The sequence below is a fragment of the Mus caroli genome, chromosome 11, assembly GCF_900094665.2.
Source record: "Mus caroli chromosome 11, CAROLI_EIJ_v1.1, whole genome shotgun sequence".
Lineage (NCBI taxonomy): Eukaryota > Metazoa > Chordata > Mammalia > Rodentia > Muridae > Mus > Mus caroli.
This window is the reverse complement of record NC_034580.1, coordinates 29528574-29550997: the sequence shown is the minus strand read 5'-3', so window position 1 is coordinate 29550997 and position 22424 is coordinate 29528574. Positions and strand designations below refer to the sequence as shown.

General features: G+C 45.9%; 1 protein-coding gene across 1 annotated transcript in view; it reads left to right on the top strand.

The window, feature by feature from the left end:
• Positions 1–22424, top strand: part of Kcnip1 (potassium voltage-gated channel interacting protein 1) — a 358975-nt gene that overhangs the window by 31027 nt on the left and 305524 nt on the right. The gene's annotated exons all lie outside the window — the stretch shown is intronic.

Here is a 22424-nt window from a genome sequence, read left to right as displayed (position 1 = left end):
CTGGGCAATGGATGCATCTTCCTGATATTCCTGATCACTAGGTGTTAGCACCTCTCACCTAAGCCTGACACCTGACAATCAGGGCCCTCTAAGGCCCAGAAAAAAAGTTGTCACTCATGGCTCCTTGACACTCTGGCAGGGTGGGGTGAACAGCACCCCACCCCGCTTTAGTCACTGACTCTAACTAGAGAGACAACTACCTGTTTAATGGGCCTCATAGCAAGTGGAGATTTATTAGTGTGCATGTGCCTGCATGTGTGTGTGGTGCTTAAATGATTTGTGCATGTGTGTGTGATATGTGTGTGTTTGGATAGGTATGGTGTGTGTATTATGTGTGTATAATATTGTGTATATGTGTGTGTACTTGATATTTTCATACATGCATGCATTCATGGAAACCAAAGAGAGACATTGGGTGTTTTCCTCCATCTGGCCCACCTCAGGAAGGACCTTTTGGCTGAGCAGCAGTGGGGCACGCCTTTAATCCCAGCACTCAGAAGGCAGAGACAGGTGAATCTCAGTGAGTTCAAGGCTGCCCCTTATAGAGAGTTCCAGGACAGCCAGGGCTACAGAGGAACCTTGTCATGAAAAAAACGGGGGAGGGGTTCTTTCACTGAACCTGGAGCTGGGTGCTGGGGCACCTCGCTATGAACAGTTTATTACACAGGTACTGGAGATTTAAACTTAGTCCTCTGTAGGTGCAACACTGATTCTTGCCCACCAGCCCCACAGACAAGGATGTCTTAAAACATAGGGATCAGGACCACTGACAAGGAAGGGGGAATATGGATCTGAGATCAGTTCTTCAGGAGAAGGATTTTCCAATGATGGACCATGGTTCCTTCAAGGACCAGCAGCTTTCTCGTGGCACCTACAAAATTATTTAGAAACTCCTGCCTTGGGAGAGACATGGGCACTAGATGGTTCTTCACAAGTGTTAGCAGAGGGCCATTCATAATCCTCTCGATGGGCTGGGAAAGGTTACACAATCAGATTTTATAAACACCAATGAGGTTCCCAATGATTCTTTCCTTTGGAAGATGGGGATGAAGCAGGGAAGGCACCTGGTGCACCCTACTGAGCCACAACCAAACGGCAAGGGCAAGCTTCACTCTCCCTCTAGGGTAAGCTAGAGAAAATCTTAGATCATGGCTGAGTATGGGAGGGTTGGGGTTAGTGTGAGTAATGATGGCCACAGGTGAAGGAGACAATGGTGCCATGCCTGGAAATGTTGATGGTTCTCGGGATGTGAGAAATCAGGAAACATCTCCAACTTCAGCCTTCTGACCACCTCTGTAGCAGTAAGTACGAGGCTCACAGTGGTCCTCTGAGCACCCAGGAGAGAGATATCCACACCATCCACCCCCTGTAACGTTTAAGGAATGGGAGCTCATCTAAGAAACTGGCACATAATGTTAAAACTGTACTTTTCGGAGACAGCTATCCCTCATACCATCCCTACAGAACGATACTCGTGGCTCTCTTTTACCCTGGGTGGAACTGTCACTGCCCACCCAGAAAACAGAATTTCCTGGTGGGCAGGACACAGCTTGCCACAGCTAAGTTCTGCTTAGGACTACAGCATCCACTGGGCACTTTCTCTTGTGACATTCCCCGGGAACCAGCCACCAGTCCGCAGGAAGCTGAATGCAGATTGTAACAAGTGAGCATCTCTTTCCGTATATGGGAATGATCACACCCAGAGAGTGGTCCGGTTCTGAACTGGGCAGGATTCAAGTCTCCTAGCTGAGGCCTTGGACCACAGTGCAGAGGGTCACCTCAGGCTCCCTGAAATCCAAACCCACAAATCTAAGAGCAGAGTAAATGAGTGTTTTGTCTCAGGGCATGCTTTGGGGTGTGTCTTAGTTAGGGTTTCCATCACTATGAAGAGACACCATGACCACAACAACTCGTGTAAAGTGCAACACTTATTTGGAGCTGGCTAACAGGTTCAGTTCATTACCATCAAGGGAAGAACATGGCAGCATCTGGGCAGGCATGGTGCAGGAATAGCTTAGAGTTCTCTTTATCTGAAGGCCACTAGGAGAAGACTGGCTTCCATGTGGCTAGGAGGAGGGCCACAAAGCCGAAACCCATAGTGACACACTTCCTCCAATGTGGACCTGGGTACCAGAGGTTTTCCACGGAGATCTTTGTGCAGGCCGGATGGGAAGGCTCCAGCGAAGGGAAGTGAGTGCAGGGAGGGAGATGAAGTCTCTGCCAGTCCTTCCAGGTTGCTCCGAGCCTCTCTGAGTTCAACTGAGTCAGGTCAGGCTGGGCCTGCGAAAAGCCGACAATCCAGTGAGGAGTGAGTGCAGTGGGACCTTGGGTGGCTCTTTGAGAGAGATCTCTTCCCAAGTGTTACATACAGCTCTTGGAACAAAAGGCTCAGACAAAGGAATAGTTCTCACATACCTTTCATTCCCTGCATGGCTGATACACAGTTCTGGGGTGATTCAGGGTTTGACAGCAGGCACCTCTCATTGGCTTGGACTGAGAGTTTGGGGAAAACCTTATTTGCATGTAGGAGGGTTTAGTGCTATTCCTAAGTGGCTGATAGCCACGCCTCTCCTGTGGGGGCAGTAACTCCAACAGGAGCCAGGGTCCAGGAGACATGAGAGAACTACTTCTGTCCCATGTAAGTGAGTTATCACTACTGGGTCCTAGGGATCTAGCCTAGACTGGAAACCAGGCTGTCTGCACGTAGCCCATTGCCCCACATTCCAACAAGGCCACACCTACTCCAACAAGGCCATGCCTCCTAACAGTACCACTCCCTGGGCCAAGCATCTTCAAACCACCACAGAGTGATTTCCTGAACAGCTATCGCAACTGGAGCAAGAGTACAGCAAGTGATTTTAAATGGGGTGGTCCCTGCTGCTGCTGGTGGTAAGAATCAAAAACTTGAGATGATTGTCGGGAAGCAATCTGGAGCTTAGAAGCATGAGAGCTACCCTCCCATCGACTCACACTGCTGCACAGTTAGAACAGAAAGGCATTTATAGTTACTGAGCAACTTCATTGTGCCAGGTGGCGGGCTAGTCAGCTTTTCATGGCTGTGTGTTCAGAGGCTCTACAGACAGGAGCCTGTGTTAGAGGGTCCTGCTTGCTTCGTGAGGAACAGGACACAAACAGAGAAAGGGTCCAGGAACACATAGACTATACACCCTTCAAAATCACACCCCTGGTGATCCACTTTCTCCCAGGAGGTCTTGCTTCCTAACAATTCTACAACCTTCCAGTAGCGCCACCTGCTGGTAGCCAATCTTTCTAAATATGGGAGATACTCAAGATCCGAATCGGAACACAAATCTTTTTGTTTGTTTGTTTGTTTGTTTGTTTGTTTGTTTTGTTGTTTTTTTGTTTTTCGAGACAGGGTTTCTCTGTGTAGCCCTGGCTGACCTGGAACTCACTTTGTAGACCAGGCTAGTCTCGAACTCAGAAATCTGCCTGCCTCTGCCTCCCGAGTGCTGGGATTAAAGGCGTGCACCACATCCGGCGGAACACAAATCGTTATGAATCACCGACCTCCTTTATTCAAGGATCTGCTTTCTGCTGCTTTAGTTACCCACGTGGTTTAGATGAAGTTTCTATTGCTCTGAAGGCACACCATGACCGATTTAACTCTTACAAAGGAAAATGTTTACTTGGGGCTGGCTTACAGTTTCAGAGGTTTAGTCCTTTATCGTCATGGTGGAGTGCAGGCAGAATGGTGCTGGAGTAGGAATAGAGAGCCCTATGTCTTGATCCACAGGTAGTAGAAGTGACTGAGTCACACCTGGCATAGCTTGAACATAGGAGACTCAAAACTCACCTCTACAGTAACATCCTTCCTCCACCAAGGCCACATCTCCAAATAGTGCCACTCCCTATGGGCCTGTGGGGGGTCGTGTTTATTCAAACCACCACACCTTGTTTAACCATGGTCACAAAATATTAGTAGACTATTCCAGAAATAAATAATTCATAAGTTTTTTAAAAATTATTATGGTATATTGTTTTAATTACTAGTAATTATCCTTACTGGGTCTAAATTATAAATTTAATATTGTCATAGGTGTGCATGTACAGAGAAACTGATTCTACTTGGGGTTTGGTGATCTCTGTGATTTCAGTTATCCAAGGAAAGTCTCGTAAAGTGCACAAACACACATTCATTCCTACCAACAAACCCCACCAAGGCCTGTGTTTTCTGTCAGCACAGAAAGCCAAGCGATTTTCCCAGAACCATGCCCAGAATGGGACGTAATGGATCTCGGTTCTGAATCTGTGCCCACTGACTCTACAGACCTTCTGTCACTCAGGACTCACATGGGAGTCATTGCCGGGAGCATCAGTGCGCATGCGCAGCTCTGGTTTACCGCCCCTCTCATTCCCCCAAACCCCCTTTCCGATTTGGCAACTGCTTACGTATGTAAGCCCCTTTGAGTCAGCAGCTAGTCTCCCCCAACACTCTGTGAATAAGTCCCATAAATCAGCCATGGCTGGAGCCTCTGGCCTGTGTGTGTCAGTGTGTGGCAGGGAGGGTGAGCTGGTGGCCCCAGGACAGACATCGCAGTGCCCATTGAACCTAGGCTCTGGGTACATCACCCTGCTGAGGCAAATACCATGAGCCTTATCCTCTGTCGGAGGTCAGACTGTTAAAACTACAAAAGAAAAAAGAGAATGATGTATTTACGAGAGCTTAGTGTTCTCCCCTGAGCCATGGTTTGGGTATTGGCGGCTTCCCTTCCCCATGGTCAACAGAGCAGCAGTCTGAAAATGGAAAATTCCAGAGATAAATAATTCATAGGTTTGAAAATTACTTTCATTACCTTACGTCATCATCATTGTTCTACTTTACTGTTAGTTATGGCTAATTTTTCCCATACATAATTTGCAAATTAAACTTTATCATAGATGTGTGTATATCGGAAACATTACAGTATGTATAGAATTTGCAGTGGCAGACATCCACAGGGGTCTTGCAATTCCTTCTCCACAGACAAGTGCAACTACTGCAAAAACAAATGTAGAGGGAAAAAGCTAGGGGAGAATGCTTGTAGCACTGTGAGGTGCAGCAAAATTAAACGTCAGCAGGAGAATTAAACATCATGAAAAGGCACAGAAAGCAGCCCTGTGTGGTCACTCCCTAGTATGAGGGCTCTCTCTCTCTCCTCTCTCCTCTCTCCTCTCTCTCTCTCTCTTCTCTCTCTCTCTCTCTCTCTCTCTCTCTCTCTCTCTCTCTCTCTCCTCTCTCTCTCTGCCTTGTTTGACCACACACCCTCAGCCCAACATTTCTTCCTTCATAACCAGGCCTTTTTACCTGTGATGGTATTAACACAGTGTTCTTTAACAGCCCACGGCCCCTCTTTGGGAGAGGCAGAGCAGGGCTGAAGCACAGTAGGCTGACTGTGCGTCAATGTCCGTTCCTTGTTGCAGCATCTCCTGTCTTTGTGGGAAAGCTAGATAACGAAGAGTGCAGGAAGAAAACCAGATATGTTGCCAACCCCTAGGCGGCACATGTGTTTCCATAGTCATATGAAGGACTCAAGTGCCCTGGCCTCTCTTGGCACATGCTTTGCCCAGCTTCTTTCTCTGGGCAATGTCACATTGACCAATATACATCAGCCTGTCTCCATCAGAATGCAAACCCACTAAGACCAGGGACTGTCACTGTTCTTATCCTGCATCACAATTTTGAGCTCTAAGAAAAATACACCAAGATCCCTGGACCTTTGATGTGGTGGTCACTTGGTTGGAGAAAATCTTTTTGTTTCATGTCACAGAATATTATCATCATTTGTGTGTGTGTGCCCAAAACATCTTCCTCAGGAGGTTGCACAGTTTCCATTATGTGACTAGTTCAGGATAGACATCATTCAAGCTATGCCGGTGGATGTGTAAGGACTGTAGGAATTGGCCGCAGCATGGAAGGTTTGCTTTGACTCACAGTCTGAGTGACTGTAGTCTGTTAAAGAGAAGGGGGGCATCAGGAGCACCAGGCAGCTGGCCACGTAGTGTCCTTAGTTAGGAATGGGCGAGAGATGAACGTTGGTGCGCAGCCAGCTTCTCTGTTTTATTCATTCTGAGCCCCTAGGCCACAGACACAGCTATATACAGTATGGGTGGTCCTTCCTTGTCCAGTGTCTCAAAACACCCTCCTTGGTGTAAAGTTATGTTGCTATGGTGATTCTAAATGCAGCCAAATTTAACCATGAAGATTAATCATCCTTGGAACAATGTTAGTGTCTGGTGGGATTCAGTAGGTCTTTTTCGCCATATATACCCAGTTCATATGTGCATATACATGTTATTTCTCATGAACTGACTGGTACAAGGTACAATATATTTATAAGGTTAGATTTCAGAGGTACTCAGGGGTAGAAATGAGAATGACATAGAGGTGTAAAATTCCAATAGTCCAGTTCTCGATGTTCTAACAAAGCACCTGAGGGTGGGAACTTATACAGAGAAACGTATATCTAGTTTACAGTTTTGAAAGCTAGATGTCTAAGACTGGGTGGCTCCATCCATCAATCTCTGGTGAGGACCTCCTTGTCTGCCTTATAACATGATGGGTAGAATTATGGTAGCAACTACAGAGAGAGAGAGAGACAGAGACAGAAAGAGAGAGACAAAGAAAGAAATGGAGACAGAGAGGGGGGAGAGTGAGAAAGAGCGAGAGGGAGAGAAAGAGAGAGAGAAACAGACTGACAGACAGGCAGACAGGCAGACAGAGAATGATCCTTGATGGTCCTGCTTCCTCTTGTCCGGAGGCCAAAGAACCTAGAGTCCAGAGTCCACTTTGGCATGTTAATAGGCACCTCAGTTAGTCTTTTGCCCTGGGTTTGAGACCTAAGGAAACCTTCCTAGCACTGTCCCAGCCTGATGTGGGCCAGAGGGGGCCTGGCATGAACATGACTGGAAGCTGAGGGAATTCATCTCTAACGATGGCTTGTGGGGCTCAAAACACAAGGGATGCCACTTTGGAGTTGAGACAACAAAGTGGATTTCTCCACTTCTGTCAACCTGTAGCCTGAAGGCAGTACCTGCCATTGACGGGGAACCTTTCTCATCCCTTAACCAGTCACTGTGGGGGCAAAGGCTGGAGACTCCCACATCTGTCAGGGCCATCGACTCTGCAGCTGAGTCTTAAGGATTTCCTGAGAGCCTTTGTAAGACAATGGTACAGGCCATCAGGCTAGGGTAGAATTTACACCTTTACAGTAAAAATATATAAGCAGAGCAAAGTGACACCATTTCTTTTTCCCTTTCCTGTCTTTGGGGGAACTGGTTCATCATCACGCCACTTCATAAGATATGCTTGCTCTTGATAAATACTGTGACTTCATACCGACTATGGGCAGCACTGAGTCTGATATGTAGGGAAACACCAAGGCTAATAGAACAGCCTTGGTCCTAGTCAGACTGGGGTAGAGGATGAGGGAACGAACGGGAGCTAACTCTTCTTCAGAAGAGTTCTTCCTCAGCAGGGCACCTCACACTCCTGGGACCCTTCTCTGTCTCGCCTGATCCTGGGTCTTCTCTCTCAGTCAGTCACTCAATCCTAGGTGGACCCTAGCTGAATGTAACTGGTAGATGGGTAGCAGCTACTCCTGTGGCCACTGTGATCAGCTTGCAGGGCTGAGATACTGCTGTGGTATGAAGAGGTCTGTAGGGCACATACATCTAACAGCCAGACTCCCCTGTGAGCCTCTGCAACATGAACACCTACAAGCAAGGGTGGATCAAAGAGTCTGTGCCCATGGAGAATCTGCACCCCTCAGAGACAGGAGTAAGGGCTCAAAGCTCTGCGAGCTTGCATATCAATATTCAAGTTGCTCCTTTGTAGCCCCTGCAGGTAAGAGCTGAGGAAACATAGGTTACATAGCCAGGGTTTCACTGATACCTGCAGAATAGGTTGAAACACTCCAGGTTATTTCTCTTTAATAAATACCAGGCTGGCAAAGCCAAGATTCTAGGACCAAGTGTTCTTATCATATTTAGATTATGGCATATACCACATTCCCTTTTCAATATATTTATACCCATGTATGCCCTCACAGTATGGATGTGAGCTAGACCAATGCCATACAATGTCAACATAACAGTGTGTAGTGTACAGTTCATGAAGGCAGGAGGGAAAGCTATTGTATAAGAGGACCGCGAGCATCTGCAGAATGGGCCATCAGTGGGATCCTGGGCTAATCCCCCATAGACCTGAAGGATGGTTTTACTTGACACCATTGAGTTTAGAAAAAATGGCAACTATTCCATGCCAGGCTTAACTTGCTTTCTTTAAACAACAAGCATTCATACTTCATCTGCATATCAGTAGAGAAATGTTTCATTTGTCCCCAGATTTCCTTTCTTAAGTGTCAAAGCAAGAAAGCCCTGAAGACAGTCTCCTCATCCCCTGCCACACAGCAGACCATTCTATAGTTATTCATTATCAGCTCGTGGAATGCCAGCCTTGGGTGGGTCCTTCAGGAGTACTGGGGCTCACAGCTTTCTCTATGGGCAGTGTTTGCATTCAAAGGTAATACATGCATGTTTAAAGGAATTTGGTAAAGACAGAACAAAAAGAAGAATATAAATATAAATCAAGGTCCAATCAAGGAAACCATTGTCACCATCAGTGGGCTATGCTCTAAAGATACAAATTTCTTTCTAGAAACAAATTTAGGATATTATATATAAAATAGACTGCATAATTATACATTGTGGTCTTGGTTTCAATAGAGACATGTTCCCATTCATACAATACTATCTTACCAAAGAGCATTGCGTGCTTCTGGGAAAGTCCATCTTCTGGGAGTGCCTACAATATTGTTATTTTCCTCTGATGAGATAGTATGACTATTATCAGAGTTTGACTGTTGTAAACTATTCTTCAGTAACAATCTTTGGTTGTCCAGCAATCATTTTTATCATTTCTCTCTAATACAGCCCTAACACCAGGAATCAGGGTCAAAGAATATTAGTTTCTACAATAGTTCTGCCACTTTTCTTTTTGCTGTAAATATGGGATGCAACAAGGCACACACTCTGCTCTACCAGTGAACCAACAGCCCAAAGGGGATGGGTTGACTCAGAGCCACACAGCTTTGAAGCGTGGGTTGGAACTCAAGCCTGACTCTGCAGCCTTCTGGAGTATCAGAATCCAGCCAGGACTTCTGGCCTCCTTACTCCTAGGCTGCATTCTCACCTCTACTCCACTGTAGATTTTTCCATCAGAGAACTCTGTCTCTCAGCATTTACATGTGTGTTAGGCACTGCTCCAAACACCTGGGCTGAGACACAGCCCTCAATTCGACCCTAATAAGGTCAGTTCTTTGATGATCCTCCTTTTAGAGATGGGGATATTGAGTCAGAGCCAAAACATTGTCTGGGGCTACAACGGCTGGTGATATGTAGATCTTCTAGCCCTTGCTGTCTGAGAACTCCAGAAGAACATTCTTTGACTGTGGGACTTCACTGTGGACAGATTTCTAACACAGTAGTCACAGGACTCTACTAAGCCTTGAAATGCATTCAATTTTAATTCATCTTAATGGAAACAGCCACATGTGGCTAGTGACCTAGGAAACAGACTCTGGTGAAGCAAGCAAGTGCTTGGGGTCCCTCTGGACCTCCATCTCAGGGAGGATTCAGCTGGCCTGAGTCTTCTCATGATGCTTTGAACCAGGTTCTGTGCCCTAGGGCCATCTTCAGGGTGAGTGGTGCTGACCTGCTTGCTCAGGATGATCAAAAGAGACACTCCAGGGAGAGACTTTGTAATCTCTTTTGTTACACATTAATGAAAACTTCTGTCTGTGATCTATAAATCATAAAAATCACTCAGCAAGCACCAGCCTTTGCCCTCTTCCACTCATTGTAAATACTATTTGATTTTCTAGAAGCTTCCCTGGGAGTTCATACAGGAGACTTTAGTCCTGCCTTCCCTCTGGGACCCTGTCTCTAAGGAGGCCAGTGGACAGGTGTTGGAAGCAGATTCCTAAAATGTGCCAATTCCTGAGTGTTTTCCTAATGCCAGGTGCTGAGCCAGGCCCAGCAAGCTCTTCACTGAAGCACTGGAACACGTGACCACACAGACCACACACCAAGAGGCTTAAAACCATAAAAGAGACTCTCCTCGGGTCTTCTCAAGAGTCTGAGAAACAGGCAGGAAAGATGAAATCAAGAACTGAGCAGTTCTGAGTTCCTCAGAAGGTGCTAGGGTCTCCCTTGCCTCACCCAGCTTCTGGGGGCTCCTTTGTCTCCGTTGCTTGCATCTGCACCTCCTCAACCTGCACCTCCATCCTCTCACAGCTCTCTTCTCAGACACTCTTGTAGCTCCTGCATGGTGTGGCCATGAGGTCACTCTGGAGCTACCTAGCAGTAGTCAGGATCACCTGCTCGTTGGTCCTTTACAGAGACACTTAGCATCAGACTGAGCTCTCACCTCAGTAACCCAATGATCTCAAAGGACTAAGGGTGTGGCTCAAGTGCACAGTGCTTGCCTAGCCATACAAAGGCCTGCATTCAATCCTCATCACAGAAAAAAAGAACACTCAACATCCCCAATTACATCGATGAGATGCTATCTAATAGTCTCATGGCTTTGGGCATGACATGCTTTTGGAGGCCACCATTCGAATCATTATACTCACCTTATTTAATCTTGGTACCAAGGCCAGGCTAGAGGTGATTTATTAAGATCAAGGAACCTCTGCCACCACTCTCTAATTTCATGGCTTTGCCCAGTGTCCCTGAATATCTCACTCCTGCAAAGTTCAGGATAGAGAGTCCTGCCTAAGGATCTTCTCTCCAGAGGAACACTAAACTCCTTCCACCTTGTAGCTCCTGCATGCTCTGGCCCTGAGGTCAACTCTGGAGCTGTCTAGCAGTTGATTAGAGTCAAGAGTTTGAGAAAGAAAGTGGTGATTAAAAGATTGGCATGCACATTGGCCTGCAAGTAGTATACAAAGCTTCTCTTTGTCTATCGTTGCCAGGCAATGGTCACCTGTTCCCATCCAGATGCAAGGGAAATCTGGAAATGTGGGCCCTGATCTGACAGTTGTTTCTCAGCTTGAATGGCACTTTTAAGTTTTTCAAGAAAAAAGTGTCATCTGCCTCAGCTGTATTCATCCATTTCTTCCTTATGCCTATAATTCATTCTGGTATTTCTTTTCTTTTAGAAGTGGAGCTGTAGGCACACAAAAGTTAAATGATTTGATTAAGGCCACAGGGCTTAACTCATGGGCTATAATCCCAGACTGAACAAAAAGAGAAAGAGAGAAGCCAGCTGTGTGTTCTTATTGTGTGTGTACATGCTGATCAGCACCAAGGACAACGTGGTTGCTGCTGTTTTGATGGATGTAGACTGTCTCCCTTTGAACTGTGAGCTAAAATAATCCTTTCCTCCCTTAAGTTGTCTTTGGCAGTTATCTGGCCTTAGCAACAGCAAGAGTGAATAGGGACTGGAGCATTAGCTGCACTGTAAAGTAGGTTTACTGTTCTTATGGAGGACCCAGCTTCTGTCCCCACACCCACATGAGGTGGCTCACACAGCCTGAAATGCCAGGCAGGATATCTGGCTCACACTCTGAGGGCATCCATACTCTCATGGGTGTACACACACACAAACATGCAAGCATACACATATATAAAAATAAAATAAATATTTTAATATTTTATTAACCTTTGAGAACTTCATACAATTATGATATTTTCCCATTAAATCTACTTTGTGTTGCCTGTATACTTTCAGATGCATTGTATTATCCTCGCATTGTATTCCTTGACAGTCTCTCTCCCCTGCTCCCCACCAATGGCAAATAGAAAGATAATTAATAGAGTCACAAATACAATCAATACAATGATTGACTTGAGGGGCTAGGGAAATTGCTCAGCCCCCAAAGAGAACATACCCGTCTAGCACAGGAACTAAGCTCAGTCCCACCATTCTCAGCACACACTTCCAGTGAGTCACGATCACCCTGACTACAGCTCCAGAAGGTTTGATGCTCTATTCGGGGCTGTACAGACATGACACACACAACCATACACCCATACACAGGCGCTTGTACACACATATATAATTTAAAAATAAAATAAATCTAAAAATGAAAGAATTGTATTGACATGGACCGCTCTGCTCCTTTCTGTTCCAAAAATACTGATTGGTCTCTGACTCCAGTTTCTCCTCCGCGCTATCAGCGGTCCCTCTGGGAAGGAGTTGAAGAAGCAGGAGGCAGAAAGGTAATACGGATCGAAGACAGGGCAGAGAAAGGAGAACAGGAACTCCACCCGGGCCTGATGTCCTAGAAAACTTTCTTAGTTTTGACACGTGAAGGGTTTGGAGCAGTTTCCAATAGGAAAAAGCTAGCAGAGGAGAAATATGAGGTGCATAATAGTGAGTTATGCGGCGATCTTCCTTTTGTGTGTCTGTGCAAAACAGGCCCTTTATCTCTCCTTTGTTTAAATTCCTCTGGCAGACTGAACCGTGCTTCTTGGCCGAGAATCCAAACAGATAAACTGGGCTGTGGGTAGAGTGACCATGGGTTTCCATCGTCCCTTCTAAGTCTAGCCATGTCTTCATAGAGTGCTATATCAGTCATCCCATAGCCACATGACAATGAATGCCAAAACTTAGCAATAAAAATGGTTCGTGATCTTTGTGTGTGTGTGTGTAGATCTTCAGGCTGGGCTCAGCTTAGCAAGCCTTCACCTTTAAAACTGTCTAATTTTAAATCAAAAGCAAATTATATACAAGGAATATATTCTAGTGCTTTGCAGTACAGCAGGGAGACTTGTGGTTTTAATAGGATGTTTTATATTTCATGAAAAACTAGCAGGAGGAGTCTGATGGCTCCCAATACACACACACACACACACACGTGCATGTGCATGCATGCATATTGATACAAATATACACTCACACACATATACACACATACACATGCACTCACACACATAGACATACTCATAGACACACACATACACACTCATACACATATACACAATACACACAATGCACTCACATGCACTCACACACATATACACACTCATACACTCACATATACACACATACACACAGTACATTCACATACACTCACATGCACTCATATACATATACACACTCATACACACGCATATATACACATACATACACTCACATGTACTCACACACATATACACACTACACATAAACACTCCCCCACACATACACACATATACACTCATATACATGCATACATACATGCTCACACATACACACTCACACATGCGCACACACACTCATATATACACACTCACACACATTCACATACACACCCACTTACACATGGAACATTCACACACTTACACACGCTTACACATATACACACTCACACACACATACACACTCACAGAGGTACCTGTCACCCTGAACTGCTCGTTCTACACTGTATACACAGGGACCACATAAAGATATACAATTACTCTAACTTTGGGGGACTCTGTTTCATTGTGTATCTCACACACATGAGGCCAGGAGGAATGAGAGAGAAGCTAGCTCTTCTCCAAATGTCTAGGGGCAGGAAGGACCGAGAAGTCGGCTGGGTGTAGCCTTCACGCTCTAAATGCCAGGCACATGCTACTTCACTGGCTCTGTTTTGGAGCCCTCAAACACAGGGAGCAAACAAGAAGCCACCAGGAGTGAGTTTCCTCCACGGCTCAGGCTGTGAGTGACGTAGGATGGAGGGAGGAAGTAAAGGGACTATAGAAGCAGGCCTGAGCCTGTGGTCCTACCCTGAGCAGAAGGCATGGCTCCATTCCCTCGGCAGTGTCTGCTGTAGCCAGGAATTGATGATGAGATCCTAAGACTGAGCACAAACATGCCAGAGTGGTTTGAGTTAAAGCTCTCCTGAGGAGAAAGCTCAGCACTTTTTGGAACCTGCATTTATTTTTCATTATAAATAGTTAAGTGTAGTCTTAAAACTTTGACACAAATTAAAAACCATCTATAATGCCACCATTTAGTAAGTGTACTTGTGTGCTTTTATGAGCTTTCCTTCTGGAGTTCTTCCACTTATAATGGCCTTGGTCTACATGGTTACCATTGCAGAATATATCTGTCATCTATGGCTGCATGACAGAGTACCCCCCAAAACTCAGCAGTAACAATGGCTCATCAATCCACTGAGATCAATGAGGGCGAGGTGAACCAACCATGTATGCTTTCTATCCTCCACCCTACCCACTAGTCTCCTTTTCCTGCTCAGAACACCAGTGTTGTGTTATCCACCTTTCCTTGAAGGTCTTTCTCCCCTGCTCCTCACAAAGGGTAAATATTTCTTGGGAATAATAGGTAGAGTCATGAATGGCATGGTAGAGCAGCTCATCTGGGCTAGTCAGGTCCCAGTGGGTTTGCTCAAATGCCTACAGTCATCTCAGTTGGACCAGCCTCCTCTAGGACCATGAGTTGGCTGCTTTCAGCTGGGCTGTCAGCTGGGCTATGCCATGGGCTTCATGTTGGACTAGACAAGCCTGTTTTCTTGTTTATAGGATCCAGAAGCAGTCAAAAGAGACCCTAGACGTCCCCTTGAGGCCAAGTTTGGAACTTGGTCATGTCACTTACACTGCAGTCTCTTGGCTCAAACAGATCACAGAGCCAAGCCAGGTATCCTGCAGCAGGGAAGGTCACCTGCTGGTGACACAGCCACAATGCAACCAACACCTGCTGGTGAAACAGCCACAATACAACCAACACCTGCTGGTGAAACAGCCACAATACAACCAACACCTGCTGGTGAAACAGTCACAATACAACCAACACCTGCTGGCGAAACAGTCACAATACAACCAACAACCATTTTAACACTTCCGGTGTCTGGTTTTAGGGTTGTTCTTCCTTATCAATGCAAAGCCTTGGTGTCATTATTTTTAATATTTACATAATAATTGGAAAGCAAGAAGACTGCTGTTCATGTAAACGTCTCCTTATTCTTTAAGAGAAAAGGGAAAATCACCCTCCAGTCTTCCACACATGAATAGGACGGCAAAGAACATCTTGACGCCGTTATTTCTGTAGCTTTGATTGCTCCCTTAGAACCAGCCCTAAACATATAGAGAAAGGGAAAATGGTATTATTGTTGCTGCTGTTTGTTTATTGAAATTTATTTATGCCTGATACATAAAGAATAGATCTGTGTGATCAAATGGTTTTCGTACTCTCCGTGCATTATTGGCAAACTGTGCTGGACACTTTGTCATGGGTCCAATCACCACTGCAGGGTTTCTGGGATTTTCTGCTTCTTCCTACTGTCTTTGTGGAAGGAATGGATGAAGCCAGGGAGCCAGAATGAAGCAGACTGGTGGGTCCTTCCTTGGTCAAAAAGCATCTGTCTTGCTGCTCTCTGAAGTTCAGAGTTGTGTCTGCTGCACCCTGAGCTGGGAAGCAGGGAATACTACAAAGAGGGGCTATCTCAGGCTACCTTCAGCACTCCTCCCGGCTGTACATTGAGCTCCTATCCAATCCTGATCCCAAGCGAGCTCATGGAAACCCACACAATTGACAACTGGATTTTGTCACAGAGACCCCCAGATGCAAAGCCCAGTGAGCAGGGGACCGGTTTAGTTTAGTGAGCCTGAGCCTGAACAACCTGTGTTGTTTCCTACCTCGTGGTGAACTCAACCTGTGACAAAATCCAGTGAGGAAATCCTCAGGGCAGCTCAGCTCTAAGGGGAGGCAAGAGAAACACCCTGGGGACCAAGGGTTGCCAAGTGGGCAGCAAACAGCTAGGGGAGGAATTCAAAGACACTGTGGTGAGAAGTGCCAGGCCAGGGTCCAGATGAAAACCCTATACCGGCCAGGGACAGACAACATCTGCGGTATAGGTGAGAGGAACATTCACTGACTTCACAAGGGACTTACAAAAGAGTAAGGACAGAATCCACATTGATTGGTATCTTTACTTTCCTTCTATTGGGAAATATAAAACTGTCATTATTTTTTAAAATACTACAGAAAGGTTACGAGACAAAGAAACCTATCCCTAAGACATAGGACTGCATCTGTATTTGGGACTGTATATAAAACTGTCATTATTTTTTAAAATACTACAGAAAGGTTACGAGACAAAGAAACCTATCCCTAAGACATAGGACTGCATCCTCTAGCCCCGCCCCTGTGTGTTTGGAGCTCTCCTCTAGCCCCGCCCCTGTGTAGTTGGAGCTCTCCTCTAGCCCCGCCCCTGTGTATTTGGAGCTCTTCTCTAGCCACGCCCCTTCTTTTGCGTTTCTGTTGTTTTTAATGATCCTTTTTGGTTTCCTTGATTGAAAGACGACACAGGTGCCATCTTCTTTGACCATCTGGCAAATGGAGGCCAGATGAGCTCTTGAGGGATGTCTCAGCTGACGTGAAACAGAACCAAGTTGCATGACTTTAAGACCCGCGCCTTCAGTAATAACCCTTAGCTATGGGGCAGGCATTTTGCATATACAGGCCAAGGCTCATTCTGGAAAGTAACTTATCCAGGGTCTTGCAATAGGAAGGCAGGAAATGGGATACCGACTGGTCTGGTCGCAGAGCACGTGGTCTTAATCTCCATTAGTCTGCATGTCTTCAAGGGTCCTCATGGTCTTCTAGCCTTGATGGCCCTTTCCCTCAATGATCTCAACTTTTCAGCAGGCCCCTCTGCTCTCTCTAAACTAAACTTCTTCTTCTTCTTCTTCTTCTTCTTCTTCTTCTTCTTCTTCTTCTTCTTCTTCTTCTTCTTCTTCTTCTCTCGCTCTCGCTCTCGCTCTCGCTCTCGCTCTCTCGCTCTCTAATCTTCATGCTATTCAGACTTTCACTTAAAAGCAACTTCTTCTGAGAAGCCAACCTGGAGGGGCGCCCTCTTGTGGGCTTTTGTAGTATCTTCTGACCCAAGGCTGACATTCCCTTTTGCTTTGTCTCAATGAATGACTGGATACAGCTACGGGAAGTGGCCAGGCTGCTTGTTTTCTATTGTCTTCAAGCCCTTCACAGTGCCTGCTACATAACAGATGATCCATTTTTGGAGAAATGGCATCTCTGGCCAGAAGGCATTAAGAGAGTAGGTCTTGAGTCTCTCCTTCACTTACCTGCTGCTTTGCACGAGGCTTCAGTGGCTCGCTTCCTGCTCCCTATCTCCTTTCACCCCCTCCAGCCTTTCCTGCCCTGTTTGAAGACCCAGTTCAGGCTCCCACTATGTCTCTGAGGGAGCCAGCTCCTCCAGTCCGTGATTTCCAAAGACTGTCCTGAGTCCCCTGGCCCTGAAATAGAAGGTGCTCTGGCCACAGTCCCAGGAAAATAGTGCCTAGTAACACATTAGTTTGCTTCTGCATGTTGATGATTTGGGAATCAGCACATGGCGATACATTTCAGTTCTCTAGAACCATGATTGCTTTGTGATAAGAACGGCTCTGAGGAACTTGTTAGTTTCATTGTGGTGAGCTCTCCAGAGATGACCACTTAGACACAGTTTACAGCCAGTTGAAAGTCTTTATTACATCAGGCTGGGACTATTTAGAACACAGGAGTCTTTTAAGGAAAAAAAAGCTTGTCCTGCCATCTCACTTAGAAGCTGTGGGGGTAGGGAGCAATGCTCCATAGAGTAAGCACTTCAAAGCAAACAGTGGTAATAGATGCTGCAATAAGAGGTTAACAGGGCAGGGTCTATACAAACAGGCAGTTTTAACAAAAGTTGGTAAGTTAGTTGACCTTTGTTTCCTACAATAGAGTTGGGTAGTTTTCCATGGGATTCTCCAATAAGGAGATGAGATAGTAGTTAAAACTGGAGTGGCCTCAGCAAGAATACAAGGCCAGCATCAGCAAAGCCCAAGATGGCCAGCAGAGTGGCAAGGTATACTAATACCACACAACATCGTCCACTGTCTGTTGGTTATCTTTATAGCCTTTCCAAACATCCAAACACAGTCTCTCAAGCTTCTGCTCTATCTAAACATCACATGCCCTTTCTTCAGGCTGCTTCAGGAAAACGCCACATGTCGCTTCTTACCAAAGCATCCTCCCACGTGTCTGCTTCAGTACCAATATTCTCCCATAAGTCAGTTTTACAGAAAAACATCACATGACACAACTGAGTCACAAAACAAAACAAAACACAGAGATTTCCACTTCATATATAGTTGTCAGCATGCTTTCAGTAGGCCTCACTTTCACAATCCCACTTAATACAATAAAAATGTCCTCCATTACCTGGTCCCGGAAGGTACAGGAGCCCATTCATGGGACATGCAAAGGGCTGAATTTCTTTCTCAAAATATAGGTCCCCACAGAGAGTGTACAAAAAGGCTAAGATTCTTATCTATTTTTGATCTCATCTCCTGCTGAAGTTAGTAGTCCTTTCTCCCTGTATAGAGCCCCATGGACATGCCCATGGTAAAAGCATATTGGCATTCAGTGTCTATGACAATGGCTTGTCTTTCCCCTAAAGAGTGCTTGAGTCAGAGCCAAAAGCTCGGCTAATTGAGCTGACATCCCTGTGCTCAAAGGCTTTGCCCAGATAGTCCTATCTTGAGTCACCACCACTCCCCCTGAATATTGGTAAGTTGCCTCCAGACAGTCATGCAGGAGTTCTTCAGGGTCATTGGCCATAAGGAGACTAGCAGAGTTGAGGGCTAATGTCTTATGGAACCAAATATGGGGTTGATCCAGAAGCAGGGCTAGGTTTTGAGTCACTTGAAAGTTGACATCCATCTCGCCAGTATCCCCCTCAAGAGAACCTCAACAGAGAAAGGGGCTGTCAGGAACACTTTCTGCCCAAAGAGTTCATTTGTCAGCTTATTTCACTATCAGGTCAGTGGTGGCTATGGTCTTTAAATATGCTGGCCACCCAGCTATAACTGGCTCAAGTCTCTTTAATAAACATCCCACTGGACTTTTCCTGGGTTCCATGGTTTGTATGAGGACTACTTTGACAATGCCTCTGGCCTCATCCAAATACAAGTGGAATTGTTTAGTAATGTCTGCATTGGCCAGGACCAGGGCAGTCACTAAAGCCCTTTTCAAGGCTTTGAAGGTCCTCTGATGCTCCTCAACCCATTTATGGCTATGTTCTAAAGGCTATGTTCTGTCATATAGAGGCTTGGCTATTTCAGCAAATCCATTATACATAGCCAGCAATATCCAGCTACCTCCAGGAATTGATGAACCTGTGTTTCAATGTGGTGGGTGAGGATTCACGGGATGGCTGAAATACAGTCATGGGAAAGCATGACTTTCTTCCCTTAGGTTGTAGCCTAGGTATGTAACCCAGGGGATGCACAGTTGAGCCTTTTTCTCCGGGACTCTGCACTGCAGGGCTTGGAGGGGTTTTAAAGTCTTCCTGTTGCCTGTTTACATTCCTCCTCAGGTCAAGGTTAGGAGGAGGTCATCTACATACTGGAACAGAGTGCTTTGAGTTCGTGCATGTCGCCTGAGGTAGCTCTTTCTTCCTGGTGGCTGAGTCCTAATAGAGAACAGGAGTTCAGAATGTTGGTAGACACTTTGCCTCAGTCCAGAGGTATACTGGCCAAGTTCCTCCAAAAAGAAATGGTGGCTCTGAATTTTTGTAATAAGTCTCTTCCATTCAATGTGTATGAGCAGCCCAGCATAACCAGAAAAAAATGAGTAACTGTTCCTTGTATCTATGGCGTAGGAATGTCTTAGTTAGGGTTTTACCATAGCCAAGACAACTCTTATAAAGGAAAACATTTCATTGGGGCTGGTTCACACTTTAAGAGGTTTAGTCCATTGTAATCATGATGGGAAACATGACATCCTGCAGGCAGACTTAGAGCTGGAGAAGGAGCTAAAAGTGTTGCATCTTGATTGAAGGCAGCCAGGAAGAAACTAGATTTCACACTGGACATAGCTTGAACACTTAAGACCTCAAAGCCTCACCTCCACAGTGACTATCTTCCTCCAATAAAGGCCACATCTCCTATTAGCATTGCTCCTTATGAGCCAAGCATTCAAACACATGAGCCAATGGGGGCTGAACCTACTCAAACCACCACAGGGAGGTTGTCTATGTAAAGTAGGTAGCTTGGCCTGTTGCTCCTTTAACTGCTGCTGTCTTCCTGGAGGTGAGAGGTCCAAGGGGTTCTATCAAGACAAAGTGGGCTGCTCTAGTCTATTAGAAAGTTAATGGGTTTGTCCCCTACTCTTGTTATCATCATAGGCTCCCAGGGACAGAGCCATAGGGAGCCTGGGCCCCATCAATGTGCTGGTAGCTGGAGAATTGGATGGCTTTCCTCTTTTTCTTTTCTGCTTGGACATTTATCTTTCTGGTGCCCCTTCTGTTTACAATAGGTACATTGGTCCTTTTCTGGATGTTTTCTTTTCCTTTCTCCTATTTTCCTTCTTGTCCATTTCCAGTTACTACATGGGAGAGTTTCTTTCTGTCTGTCTTGGGCTGAATCCGGGTTATTATAAACTTTCTGAGCAATTTCTAAAAGTTGAGGCCTGTATTTCCAGAACTTTCTCCGTATGTTTGGGGCTGACTGCATGACAAAGGCAATATTCATGGCTCACTGGTTGGGGAGGGGGGCATCTGAATCTATGGGAGTGAATACCTGCTGTGCCTCACAGAGCCTCATCAGGCCTCTGGACTGACTGACTAACCTTGGACAATCTGGTAAGTTTTCTGGTACTCTGTACTGAGAGGCTTAGGGGGAATTTTAAAGGCCTCCAGTTGCCCATCCACCTTCCTCCTTAGTGGTCAAAGGTATGAGACAGTCATCTACATATTGGAGCAGAGTGCTTTGAGTTCTTGCAGGTAACTTGAGATTAGCTCTTCCTTCCTGGTGGCTTGGTCTTAGTGTAAGAGGCAGTCCTTGAATAGTGGACAGATATTCAGAATGTGATCTGAGTGAGTTATTCGGGCTGAGTCCTCCAAACAATGTTTGTTAAAAGTGCTCAATGACTTCTTAACTTCTTCTGTACTAGGGCACCAATTAGGTTGGGTAGATAGGAAGGTTTGCTCTACCCAGGCCTTTGTGTCAGGCAGTGCCTGCTGCCTGGCCCCAGAGCCAACTTCCTACTTTCCCACTGGATTTGGTCTCACACCTTGGCTGTAAACAGGGTGTCCAAAGATGGCAATCATTCCAAGTCAGCTGGTGTATATAAAAAACAGTTTCCAACAGGCTGATAAGGGCCAGAGGCTTCTCTGAGAAATGAGGATTTGCAGTCTTCCAATTATATAAATCACTGGTGGTGAAGGAAACACAAAACATAAATGGGGGAGGGGAGCTCCTCCCTCCTCCCCTTCCCCTTGTCTGTAACAGGGCCCCCATGCTTCCTTTAAAGGAAGAACAGAAAATGGTCTCATAACCTCAGACAAAAATCTGTCTGGCTTCCCTATAGGCAAAGCCACTCTGTACGAATAGGTGAAGGAAGGCACCAGGTAGTCGTGTTGGCCTCTTGGCTTCCACTCTGGAGAGAACCATCTCTTCTGACCCCGTTAGCATTTTCCATTGGTCCAGTCAGAACATAAGGAGAGGAACACCCATCTCTTCAAGTAGAGTAAGGAGAATCTGTAGTCCTCTCACCCTTTCTGAGTGTTCTGGCCAGACCAAGAACACCCTGACTTCTAAAGAAAGAGAACAAGTTTTCAACCGTGAAGATAGACTAAGAGCAAGGGTAAGCCAGTGACCCGCATGAGGGAACTGATCAGGATGTCCAGGAAAGCCTGTCACAATGTTCCAGACTACCCTGATTGCCTGGAGATCCAAAGATCCTTAAGATAGCCACCTTAGCTTAGAAGGGACCCACTCACATTTACAGACTGCAGAGTTTTCCTAGGAAGAAACAAATACCATCATCACCCCATCTCGGAGCCCTTCTGAACATGTCTGCACACACCTGAACTTGCTTTCCCTCCCATCACAAGAGCAAGTGACAGACTGACTTAAAGAGACAAAGACCATGCAGATCCAGTCAACAGCAAACAGACAAATCACATTCATTCATTCAACAAACCACACAGAGCCTGGACACACGGTCTGATCAGGCAAGTTCTGCAGACCAAACTTACCTCTGGAGGTGTTCAGAACAAATGACATCCAATTTGCTCTTGTGAGAGGCTGCATCCAGGTGCCACTGGAACATTTGGCAGCATTTTGTCAGAAAGGATTTTCATGGGGCCCTAGAAAGTCTCAGGATGGGTGTCCTCTAAGAGTCCTCATTGCCTGTACACTCTTCCCAACTCGTGGGGGTCAAGAGGCCTCTACATGACTGGATTCAGTCTCTGGGATCTCAGTGGGACTTCTAAACTGTTACAGGGAACTCACTAGAGATGACCATCAGACACAATGTATAGCCAATTTAGCCTTTATTCCAGAAGACTGGGACCACATCCACATGTTCAGGGGCTGAGATATGGTCTGAGAGCATCCAAAACCCTCATTCTGGCATGTTGTTCAGCAGCTGCAGAGGGGGGGATAGAGGCGGG